The sequence below is a fragment of the Lonchura striata genome, chromosome 2 (assembly GCF_050655825.1).
Source record: "Lonchura striata isolate lonStrDom1 chromosome 2, ASM5065582v1, whole genome shotgun sequence".
Classification (NCBI taxonomy): domain Eukaryota; kingdom Metazoa; phylum Chordata; class Aves; order Passeriformes; family Estrildidae; genus Lonchura; species Lonchura striata.
The window spans coordinates 142,164,034-142,176,056 of record NC_140704.1 but is presented as its reverse complement, the minus strand read 5'-3'; the positions used below and the strand labels follow the sequence as shown (position 1 = coordinate 142,176,056).

Below are 12,023 nucleotides of genomic sequence, written 5' to 3'. Positions count from 1 at the left end.
TTGAGGGGATAAGAAATGACCAGAAATGTTTCATGATTGAGGCATTAAAAAAAAAAAAAACCAACCAAACAAACAAAAAAAAACCCAAAAAAACACACAGCTTTTTTTTGTAACAGATTTTATTATATTTAAGTATATATAAAAATTTAGTTAAATATTTAAAAAGTCAAAATCAAAAAAGAATGATGCAATATTACTAAGACAATATTCTTTGATTATTACCAAAGTAAGTCTTTTAAAAATACTAAAAATTAATTCCACAAGACATGTCTGAACCATTATATTATTTACATGTTCAGTGAGTGAAAGGAAGATGCTAGATCTCCTCTTACTGGAAAACACTACTTGTACTTCCCAGAGAACACCTCTATAAGCTATTTATGTCAGTGGACATTAACCTCTGCTCCTCAGGTTCTGGGGCAGTAATTGATCTGACTTAATTTTGATTTTTTTGAAGGTTTAGTCAAAGTCTGCTGCTCAGACTTCCTCTGCAGACACTGAAGAAAGCTGAGGAGCTCTAAAGATCCTGTACAATTGGGAAAAAAAGTATTTATGAAGGAAGTAACTTATCTTTGAAGGAGTCTAGATAACCAGGTGAAATCTATGGTTAAAGGAGATTAACTTTAACAGAAAGCTGCTTTGTTACAATTTTAACCATAATTACAAAAGAAGTAATACCAACCTTGACTTTTCCCATTCTAAAAAAAGGGGGAAAGGTAAGAAGAGCTAGTGGAACTCTGAGCTTTCCATGGTGACTGCCTCAGAAGAGGAAATTCCTGAACTGAAGGGTATTACTTTTTCTTCTCTTCACCTTTTTCTTACAGTTAATTATGGCCAAAAACATAGTTAATTATAGCCATAAACATATATGTCTGTATACATATATTCCATCTTCACAAATGACATAACCTCTCCTTAGTAAAACTGGGTAGTTTTCTAAAACTGAAAGATCAGTCCATAAGTATAGGTGCCTAATTTATTAAAAATTTCTTAAACACCTGAGTGATAAGCAAAAGTTGGCTTTAGACACTAAGCTGATACCACATACAAAAAATTTGATCTTTTTTTTGTATACATCAATACAGCTGTGCTACTTAAGCAACCTCGTTATACCGAGTCCTTGCCTCCAGTAGGCATAAAAACTACATTTTTATCCTACATTGGCCAAGATTATAGCCATTAACATGTAGTGAAGACTGAAGGTGTAATTTAACTAAATTCTGATAAATCAAGGTAATCCCTAAACTCCTACTCAGTGTTTTTCTCAGTTTGTTTAAACATGTGAAAACTGTATCTTCAATAGGATTCTTTATGTTTTTTTAACCTGGTATGTGGTCAGAGCACACCTTTTCCCCCTAGCTAGGGCATACTATTATATGTGGTATATCTGAGTGAGGAGTGGGGTTTGCCTTTTGTGCTAACTAGGCTAATAAGGAAACACTGAGAGAAACTCATCTTGGTAAATTTAAGACACATTAGGAATATTCTGATCTACCTACACTATGCTTCTCACATGTCTAATTGAAGCCTACTAGCAGCATATTTAGAATATATTTAAAATTCAACTCCATGCAAGGGCTCCTACTACTGAAACGTTATGGCTGGCATATTATTAATATTGTATATCCTCTTTTCCATACAAAAGAGTCCTGAAATGGTTTTAAGTTACAGAGCAATGTGAAGATGGATGTGTGAGAAACTTGAAAAATTTACTTCCTGTATCAAAACAACAGTGGAAATACAACTTTAAAAATGGAGCAATTGAAGTGAATACCATAAGCACTCATTAATATGCTGTTGTATTTATAATAATACCTCTCATTTTTATTACAACACAGAAGTGCTGTTACATCAGCTCTTCTAATTTCAAATCTGCAAAATGACCAAGCCTTTTTATTACTTAAGTGAGAAAATACATAATGTCTAGTCAATAAGTCTGTTTACCTTAGACAAAAACTGTGCAGAAAGCCTGTGCTTGTGGAGGTGCTGACCACCAGACAAGATGACAAGTGTCTTGAGCTTGAGTGAATCAGGGGCACCAAGCACCTGGCAGGATTGACCCCTGCACAGAAAGGAAGCACTCAAGGTCAACATGTGGAGCTGTGTCACAATTCCTTTGGTATTTTGAATCCATAAATATAGGAGCAGATGTGTTGCTTTCTTCTGGGAAGGTTTTTTCCTTCTGTAAAATATCTAAAAGCCTGCAAATATGTATTTAAGATGGGGTTCATGCAACAAGAAAACCAAATATCTTATTCATGCAACAAGAAAACCAAACAAGAAAAGTTGCTTATGATTTCAAAATATTTACCTCTCAGACTTGTTTTAGAGCCCCCTGTGCAAAACTCAGAACATGGAGTTTCAGATATCTCCTCCCACGCATCCCCATCATGAATTCTCATCACACTGTGGCAGGGGAGGGCACATATTCTGACTGACTTCAATAGAAAGACTGTCTCCTGTATCAAGTTAACAGTGAACCATTGCTAGAGCAAGTGGATTTGAGGACAACATTTTGGCCTGTAGGCCAAGTTCCTAAGACAGAAACTTTGGAGGAAAGGCAAAATGCCACTCACATTTGTAGTGTGGTATAACTAAATAATATTGGCCAAAAGTAAAAATACACTGAAAGTCATCCTTGCTTTTAGTACAAACAAGGAGCTCCCTGTGCAGTGAGCAGAATAAATGAAGCCTGGTTTCCTATGGATTTGTGCCTCACAGTTGGATTCTCTGGTGTCTAGTAAAGTTTAAGCCCCATTTAAAAGTTTTTCTTGCATTGCAGGTATTTAGGCCATCCATCTCCCATGGCATGAGCTCAACTGAAGCCTGTTCCTAAATGGAGCATGCTAAGAAGTGCTTTTTCTTCTGTGCAGCAATGCCTTTTTGGTAAACTTGAGGAATTTTATCTCTGACACCCTTTTCTCCATGACTGAATTTGGCCAACAGGTTCAAAAATTATGGATACAGTCAGATAGAGGGTAAGCCTCACAAGCAGAGGCACTAAAAGTCCATTTATATGTAGATAGTGTGATGCTATCTGAGATAAGTCAGGTTGTCTGCCTCTTTGGTGCCAGACCAGAACTGTCCCATGTAGAAGAAATTCCCAGAAAGCCAGATGGGCTTCAGTGAGCTCCCACAACAGGTGGATGAGTTCTTCACTTCTGGCAAAGCTGCCCTCCTGATAATCACCAAAATACAAGTATAACTTTTGCACATCCTTTCTGTAACGTTTCCCCGTGGAGGGAGACTCTGAATGTCTCCTCTCTACTGTGCTAGGTACTCATGGATAGCCTGAAATATGTTAATTCCCACTAAAATCACAGAAGATTAACTTTAAAGTGAGTTATTTAACTCTCTTGTGACTAAGATAATTTTTTTCAAGCCATTACTGCCTAGGAATTTCTTTTGTGACATTTCTAGCTGCATTTTTCACTTTTAAAATTGCAGCCTTGCTTATGGCTTCTAATGATCTATTCTAGAAATTTTAGCCTTCTTCAAACTGCAGGGGAAAAACTGATTTCAGTGAAGAAGGAAGTTTTTTGCCTGACAGAGACTGAAGCTCTAGTCTGAAAATTCCTCCAAGGCTGTGGAGGCCTCTGCCACCTCCTGCCAGCAAGATTATGCTCTCTAAGTGGATTATGATGCCAAAAAAAAAAAAAAAAAGCTGACTTTGGGAAGACATGTAGATGCTACCAGTTTATCAATACTTGAGAAACAAAGCATCATCTGGTCACTGCCAGTGATTAGGCAATTTAGCACAACATCAAAAGAATCAAAACAGTTACCTGATTTCTTCTATATCTGCCGAGTTAATCCAATATAACTTCTGGCCAGCCTTAAAACAGAATGAGAAAAAATATTGTAGGAATAAATTAAAAGGGATCAGTGAGAAAATATATTAAATTCTTCTCATTAATCTGCCATGGAAGCAAGATTAAAATTGTTACAGTTTAAAAATTTACACAGGTTTCATTAAATTCTGAACAGACTTTTCAATAAAGGATTACGGCTCAATGACAACTGTTAGAGATGCCATCTAAGAGAGCAGATGTATTATCTGTATTTTATAGTCATGTAAAAAAGTAATAACTTTTGGTCACAATTAACTAATATAATTTGAAGCTGGAATACTGATTGGCAATCACACATAGCAGCCTCAAGCAATTAACAGGAGATTCTTCTATTGGTTGCTGGACATGAATACTCCAGGTACTTAGTCATCAGCCCCACTGCTGACTTTTGCCTAGGAGGAAAGCAGATTTTGCAGGCTGTTTTCCTCTTCTGCCCAGGCTGACAGAGAGAGAAACTGACTGTTAGGTACATGCTGCATACAGGTGTAGTGATGTGAAGGAAGAGGAGTTTGTGTGGTACAAGATTTCACTGTCTTTCTTCCAGAATCAGAAGGGTTGGAAGAGTAGTGACAACTTTCTGTTTGTCACTGGTGTGTGCAGATGGCACAGTTGGCAATGTATGCCTAAGGTATTGATCATGCTGCATTATTCATCTATTTAGTCCTTTTCTGATGAGCAAAGGAAGCCTGAAATAAAAATTTCATAACTCTGAGAATGAAGTACCTCAGATGTAATACCGGCATTTGCAGTCCTTGCATACTGTGTGTGTGCTCTTACTTGATGGCATACAGTTCATTGTTTCTGGACCTAGAAGAGTATCCCCTGTTCTGGGATAAAAGGACTTTGAGTTCGGTGTATAGTTTTGGTCAGGGCAACATAAGAAAGACATTAAGCTATGAGAGTGTCCAAAGGAGGACAGAAAAGCTGTTGACAGGCCTTGAGGGGAAGTTGTATGAGGAGCAGCTGAGATCATCACTTGGTCTGTTCAGCCTGGAGAAGAGAAGGCTGAGGAGAGACCTCAGTGCAGTTACAACTTCCTTGCGAGGGGGAAGAGGAGGGGCAGGCCCTGATCTCTGTGGTCAGCAGTGATGGGACCCAAGGGCATGGCCTGAACTTGTGTGAGGGGCAGTTTAGGTTGGACACTGGAGAAAGGTCATTTACCCAGAGGTGGCTGGGCACTGGAACAGTTCCCAGGGCAGTGGTCACAGCACCAAGGCTGACAGAGCTCAAGAAGCACTTGGACAGTGCTCTCAGGCACCTGGTGTGACTCTTGGGGATGGTCCTGTGCAGGGCCAGGAGATGGACTTGATTGTCCTTATGAGTTCCTTCCAACTCAGCTTATTCTATGATTCTGTGACATACTCCTCCAGATGCATCATGTGAAGCCCATTTCTTTAGTCATTGACTCTAAAGAGCCTAGTTAGTTTTGGTTTTCTTGTATGGTGCCAAATTAAGGAAATTTCTAGCAAAAAAACACAGAGGAAAAGCACTTTTAAAGACAAGAAAAATCACATTTTTATTTTTATGAAAATTCTTGGGAATACAACCCTTTTAAAATTTCAAAGGGGAATGCAAAGTTGCAAGACTTTGTTCTCTTTATTAATTGATACAAAGATAGGATAAGAACTTGGATAAAATTTTTTTTTCTTCTATATTCAATAGTCAACCATAATTTTTCCTCAGGCAAAAGAAAAATATTTGGGTTGACAACATTAACAAGTCTTGCTTCTATTCTTCAGGTAATTTGATTTTCATTTGAGTTTCCTCTTGTCCTGCTTCATCCACGTTGAATTTGCTCTTACAGGGAATATTCCCTTCCTATAAAATTTGGCATTTAAAAGTTATTTGAAATGCAGAGTCCCTGAAAATCAGAATTAAAATATTTTATAACATTGAAACTAATAATTACAGTATTAAATAAGGAGGTTCAGCCATAAGTGAATCTAGTTTTACCATAGTGTTTTAATTTAGAACCAATAATTCTTACAAAGATCAACCTTGCTCTCTGGCTCATAAAGTAGATGAAATTATACATACACAGCTGTTGGCACACTGTAATCTTTTTCCATTATATCATATTGGAGATTCTCTTGTGTCTTTCTCCATTTTCATAATGATATTTTTATATCTCTATTGCTACATTTAATTGTTACAACAAAATAAAATTAAAATTTAGGAAGAGAAATAACAATTAGAAAATCAATGTTAAATGAGAAAACTTATTCTTGCTGCTAATAAGAATATATTCTTTTCCTCCTAGCTACCTGAGACAACTTTTTTCCCCAAAGAAACAGACAACATTTTGAAGTTTAGACCTTCAATTCCTCAAAAACCACAAAAAAGTAATTTTTATCTCTATTCCTTTAATTTTGTTTTTTTTTTTGCTTTTGTTAGACACAATATCAAATTTCATACAAGAGCAAGACAACATTTTTTCCTCATTTGATCAAACTTCAGTGAAGTAATATAAATTTTGTGTGCTGTTTAAAATGTGCATGACAAAAATAGTTTTATAGGTACAACCTTTAATGAAATTGTTTAGTAATTAAATATTCTATAATTTCTTTTTAACTCCTATCAAGACTGCAGACCGACATTGAAGAATTGAATTTGGCATGTTTCTGATTTTTAGTGAATACCTATCAAGTCATAGAATCTTGCTAAATTTAATGTTGTGCATTTAAATCCACAATATTAAATGTATTTATTTGTTTAAAAGAAAATACAAAATGTAAATGTGAGAGATGTCTTTTGAGGAATGATACTAAAAGGCAGTACAAAATGAGACCCTTTCTTACTTGTGCCTAAATTTAGTCACAGTAGCAAAATGCTGTATAGCAGTCAATTAATTAGGGTTTCCTTTTGTGAGTGCAGAAAGTAAAATATTTGACAACAAGGAGTAATGAGGTGGTAAAGGGAAGATCCCCTTCTTTCACAGAGGCTGTTGAGGCACAGCTTGGCCTGTGCTGGAGTGCTGAAATCAAGTGCAGGTTCTACCCCTTGTAAGGCCACACAGCTGAACCTAATTTTACCATATTGCAAAGACCGGAATCTTCGGTTAACATCTACCACATCCTGGTCCCTTAATCTCTGTATTATGTAGTGGCACCTCCCACAGAAAGAGTTCTAGTATTCTCACAGAACCTCAGACTAATTGTTATTGCATGTCAAACATATGGAACCACAACTCATATTTACTAGTATTAGTTGATTGTACCGAATATATTTAATCTTGTTTTCACCACTTGATTTTGGTTTTTAGTGAAACTTTCCCTGAAACAAATGTTCCTTAAAACTTACTTTAGGAGTACTGTATCTGGTATCAAGTCACGCTTTCAAAATCATATTTGTGAAAAATGAGAATCTCTTTCCAGGTATCATACACTGTAAATAAGAATGATGCAGCAATAAAATGAGTTACTGACATTTTGAGTTCTTTCATAAGTACTTTTCCTTACTTGGAAGATGCCTTTTGTTCATAGCATCACAGACCTAATGTAGCTGGCTTATCTCTACTGCTTTCCTCAGACCTTCAGGCTGAACTGTCCATACAATCACTCCCAAATGCAAATTACTCATTGTGAGTCAGACCAGTTTCAAAGTTTAAATAGGATATTTTTGCTGGCTTAATTCATTTAGATGGAAATAGGTGAGGAAAACCTTGCCCAAAGAGCTGAGCAGGCAGATTTTAGCAAGTTGGTCACTGCACTGTGAGAATGCCAAACAGGACAGAGTAGGTTGGAAGGTGAGGCTGAAGGCAGTGCACGAGTATCAGCAGACATGACTGCAGCTTCACTGCTTGTTCTGTGCACTGGGAATTACTCGTGTGTCTCAGCAAGGGTCAGACAGTATTCTCCTATGAACAAACCCTTTTTTATGTTCTAGGTACAGAACAAATTTAAATAGTTCCAAATTTGGTGGTTCTAGTGTGGGATGAAAACACAGAGTGAGGGTTATTCTTCACCAGTAGAAAAACATCAAGTTTTGGATTTGAATTCTAAATTATTAGATTATTTTTGGTTATGCTTATTGATAATCAGACACTCCTGCTATACCCTTGGAGTCTGGGAACATTCAAACTTGGAGTCTGGATTTGAGGACATCTTTGATTTGATTCACACTTGCTACTTGTGTACTTGCTGCCAACATTGTTTAGATAATGCAGCACATCTGACAGGCTCTGTAGGAAAAGCATGTCAAACAATGATGCTTTTTGTTGTGGCCTGGCTGGAATGTTAAACCAGACTTTAAACTATAGTGGAGTCAAGAAAAGATTAAAACGTTTTTTAACAAAGGCTTCAAATACAGAAATTAAGCAACTTATTCCTTCCACATCACAACCCTTGGATCACAGCCAGGGTAACATTTACAATGTATTAAAGGAGCTCATTCATCCTTCAGATAAAGAGGGTTTTTTTGGTTTGGTTTTGTTTTAAAAAAGAGAACATATTTGCAGCATGAAATCTTGATCTTCCAAGTGTGCCAGAATCATACTAGATGATATTTCTCAAAATTATTTTATTGCTTATGGGAATATATAAGAGAAGTATGACAATTTTTTTTATTGTATACTTCTTGTCTATATCACTCAATTCTTACATCTGAACACCAGTTACATCACTGATTCTTTGATTTCTGGTGTAAATCATACCAAAGAACATCAGACAATATTTTTCATTGTGTTTCAGGTAAAGGGCATTTTTTAAAGACATTTGATACTGTTTTTAGATCTTCAAGTCAGATCCTACAATGACATAGAAGCACTTTTTTTGAGGGAGAGGAACAAGAAAAAAAAAAACAAAACAAATTTTAAAAACCCAACAAACATCCAGAAACTGTCCAGGACTTGTTTCTAGGAGATGTTTTAAAAATAATTCAGGAAAACAGGAATCTTTCATGCAAGACTCCAGTGATTATTGCACACAGAAGGTGTGAATACTTGGGTCTCTTCACTCCAGAATGAAACAAGCTTCGATCCTTTGTTTTCTGCTTCTGAGGAGACTGTCTTAAGGATAAAAAAATAATACCATTGATGAAGGGAGCTTCATTCTGCTGAAGATGATTGCTTCCACCAAGAGAAGAGTGAATAAGATAGCAGACTACTCTAGCAGAAGTGAAGCTTTGGAGGAATGAGGCTTGGGGAGCATTTTCTCGGCAAGAAAAATGAACTCAACTGCAAATTTATGGCTGAATTATACCATGAGAGAGAATTCATGACGTGTAGATAAACTGAATGGTATTAAGATATAGGTACTTTGATGTAGTTTGTATCTGAACAATGCAAATACATCTGAATAAATATCTCACAGCTTTCCAGCTATATGCACATGCCAGTGGTTGGTCCAACTAGAAGACAACATTCCCAATCCAAGGTACATACACAGTGCCTCTTGACAGTCTTACAAGTATCCCTCTGGCTTTTCAGATGCATCCCTCTGACACACAGCAGACCAGATGGGCAGGCCCTCACTGCAGCTGCTCTCCTTCTGCTCCAGTAATCACCTACCTGCTCCATCTTCAACTTATATTCAATGCATTTTCCCACTGCAAAGATGAGCCACCAAGAATTTTACATGACTTCTTCATTTATTCCCTTCTTTGGATTACTGTTAGGATTAAGTACTATGAACTATATTCACAAAATAAACCTCACAGACCAAGAACTTCTCTTTAATAATTTATGACCATTCAGCTGAACATTTCTGTCCACAGCTGAGTCTTTATAGTAAACAATAGAGTTATTGTGGGTCATAAAGCTGTGTGGCAGGGCTTCTGACTTATTAATGATTTAATATTTGTACTCAAAATTCTGCTCTTTTTGCAGCATTTTTCTTCATACTTTTTCCTATTTTATAAGTGTAAAAGAATATTTGCACTTGCATTGAAATCAGTACCACATAGCTTGCCATTTGATTACTATTCTTTAGTGCATTTTATCCCCCATATTTGATGTCTAATAAAATTTATTAAGAAAGGAAATGGTTTCCATAAAAAATAATAGCAATTCATGTTTGACAATTTCACCTGTAAATGGAATGAACAAAGTGATTAAGAACATATAAATTAAGTTTGGCAGTTATACTCTGGTTGTTGCAAAGTGCCTTATGTACATAGGTGAACAAATAATGGGTTATTTCAGTCTGGTGGCTCACATATCAGCCAAAATATAAGGGAATCAGCAATGATGAAGGCAGTTCTTTTTGGGGAAAGAAGAGTAGAGACTCCTTCCCTACTAGGATTTTAGGAATTCAAAGCATATATGTTATTCAGCCCATGATTTTTGTTCTGTTACATATTTCAAAATTATTCATATTCTGTATTTTTCATTCAGTGATTTAAATTTCTTGTATTGTCTTTAATTTAAACATTGTCTGACACAAAACACAAATGTTTTAATCAAAAATGTCAAAGGAAAATTCTTGGCAATTCAAAATATTCCTAGTTATATATATTTATTTTAATTTCAGTCAATTTTTTTACATGGTTTTGGTTTCCAAGATTTTTTTTGGCAAATTTAATATTCATTAAAAATTTTGCCCCACCTCAATTACAAACATAAGTACACCCACATAACACCCTTTGAGGTAGCAAAGTGTCATTGGCCTATTCCAACAAAACAAGATGCCAAATTATTTCTGAGGAAAGTAAGGAGAAATTAGTTTTATCTATTGAAATAAGTCAATGAGCTCAGCTTCCTACCAAAGGCCCTCGGCATGCTGAAGACTTCAAGCTCTTACTTGTCTACAGACTTCTTGCTCTGAGGTTTGGTGCTCCCAGCAGTTCACCAGCAGGAGCCTTGTCCCACTATAGACCACAGCTCCCTTCAGCCTCCACACCTGAACGTCCCTGCCAGGTCAGCAGGACAGGGAGGATGGTACATACCCCAGTCTTGTCATGCCATGGGGTTGGACAGCAACCTGGCTCAGAATCTGAAATAATTTGCAGGTTAAACACGAGGGACATGTGTCTGTCTGTCCAACATGAGCCTCTCCAATAACTTCCTTCAGCCTCTCCGTTGACTCTTTACGAGGGGAAGGGATGGCTGGATGGGGTCAGCCGTCAGAGACCACAGCTTTTACAAGCCATCTGTTCACAAATCTCCTCTTTCATGTATGCCTGTCACAGACAGTTATGGAAGGACAGAGGAAGGTCGAAGTGCTTTGCCCAGACAAGAGAGTGGATTAAGTATGAGAGATGTGAGCCTGGGGCAGAGGAATTTACTCCACCTCTGTACACAGCAGTGAGCACAAATAGCTGTTGGGTGGGGATGGCAGTCTTCCCTATCTCCCCACAGATAAACAGAGCACATTGTTCTTGAAGTCAAAAGCGGAGTAAGGAATTGAAACCTAATTGCTTTTCAAGCAGGGAACTCAGTTCTGTAGCAAGTGTAGGTTTCTGTAGTGGCAACTGCCACGTGTAATTTCATGGTCTTCTGAGGTATTGTACCAAAGGTAAGAGGTAGAAAAGAACTATCTATCCAAGCAAGTGGATATAAAATTCATGGACCATATTAATGAACAGAAAAAATAATGTTTTCTGTGAAAAATTGTTTGAAACAATCCATAATAGCCAGGAACAATAGTCAATTCTTATTAGTGTTTGGCCTGATCTACCTGGCTTTAGAAAAGGAGCTTAATTAACTTCTTTAATTGAATGAGCTAGACTTATAAATTAGACTTACATATGATATTCCTGTAAATGTTTAAACATCATGAAATGATTAGAAATTTGTTAGCAATATCAATTAGCAATATCAAGGAAATCCAATATTTTTACCAAATGATTCACCTTTCATTGCATGAAATACATGCAGATTTTGTGACATTTAGCAAATATTCTAAACGTTTCCTTCAACTGCAAGTAAATAATTTACAAGGAAGCATGCTGTTGGATTAAGTACAACAAAAAACTTAAGTAAGGGGTCCCTCAGGACCACCCCAAAGACTCTTGTTTACAATAAACAGATGCCAATATGCTAAAGATAGCTTGGTGCTTATGATATATTTGCCTGAAGTTCTGACAGGTAAATCTGTGGGTTTAAATTGGTCATCCTGTGTGCCTCTTCACAGATGACTCCAGAGACTGATGGGAGAATATGGAATCTTGTATGTAAGGTCTTTGGTCTGTATCCACAGTAAGGAGAAGTGCAAAATCTTCCATATCCCTTTTTAT

At 36.7% G+C, this 12,023-nt stretch overlaps 1 long non-coding RNA gene across 1 annotated transcript; it reads left to right on the top strand.

Annotated features, from left to right (window-relative positions):
- Positions 1-1,783: 1,783 nt before the first annotated feature.
- On the top strand, positions 1,784-11,804 carry LOC146768455 (uncharacterized). Its single transcript, XR_014953033.1, has 4 exons — positions 1,784-4,317; positions 4,396-4,479; positions 5,514-5,590; positions 6,112-11,804. It is a non-coding gene; the product is annotated as an uncharacterized LOC146768455 (long non-coding RNA).
- The last annotated feature ends 219 nt before the right edge of the window (positions 11,805-12,023 follow it).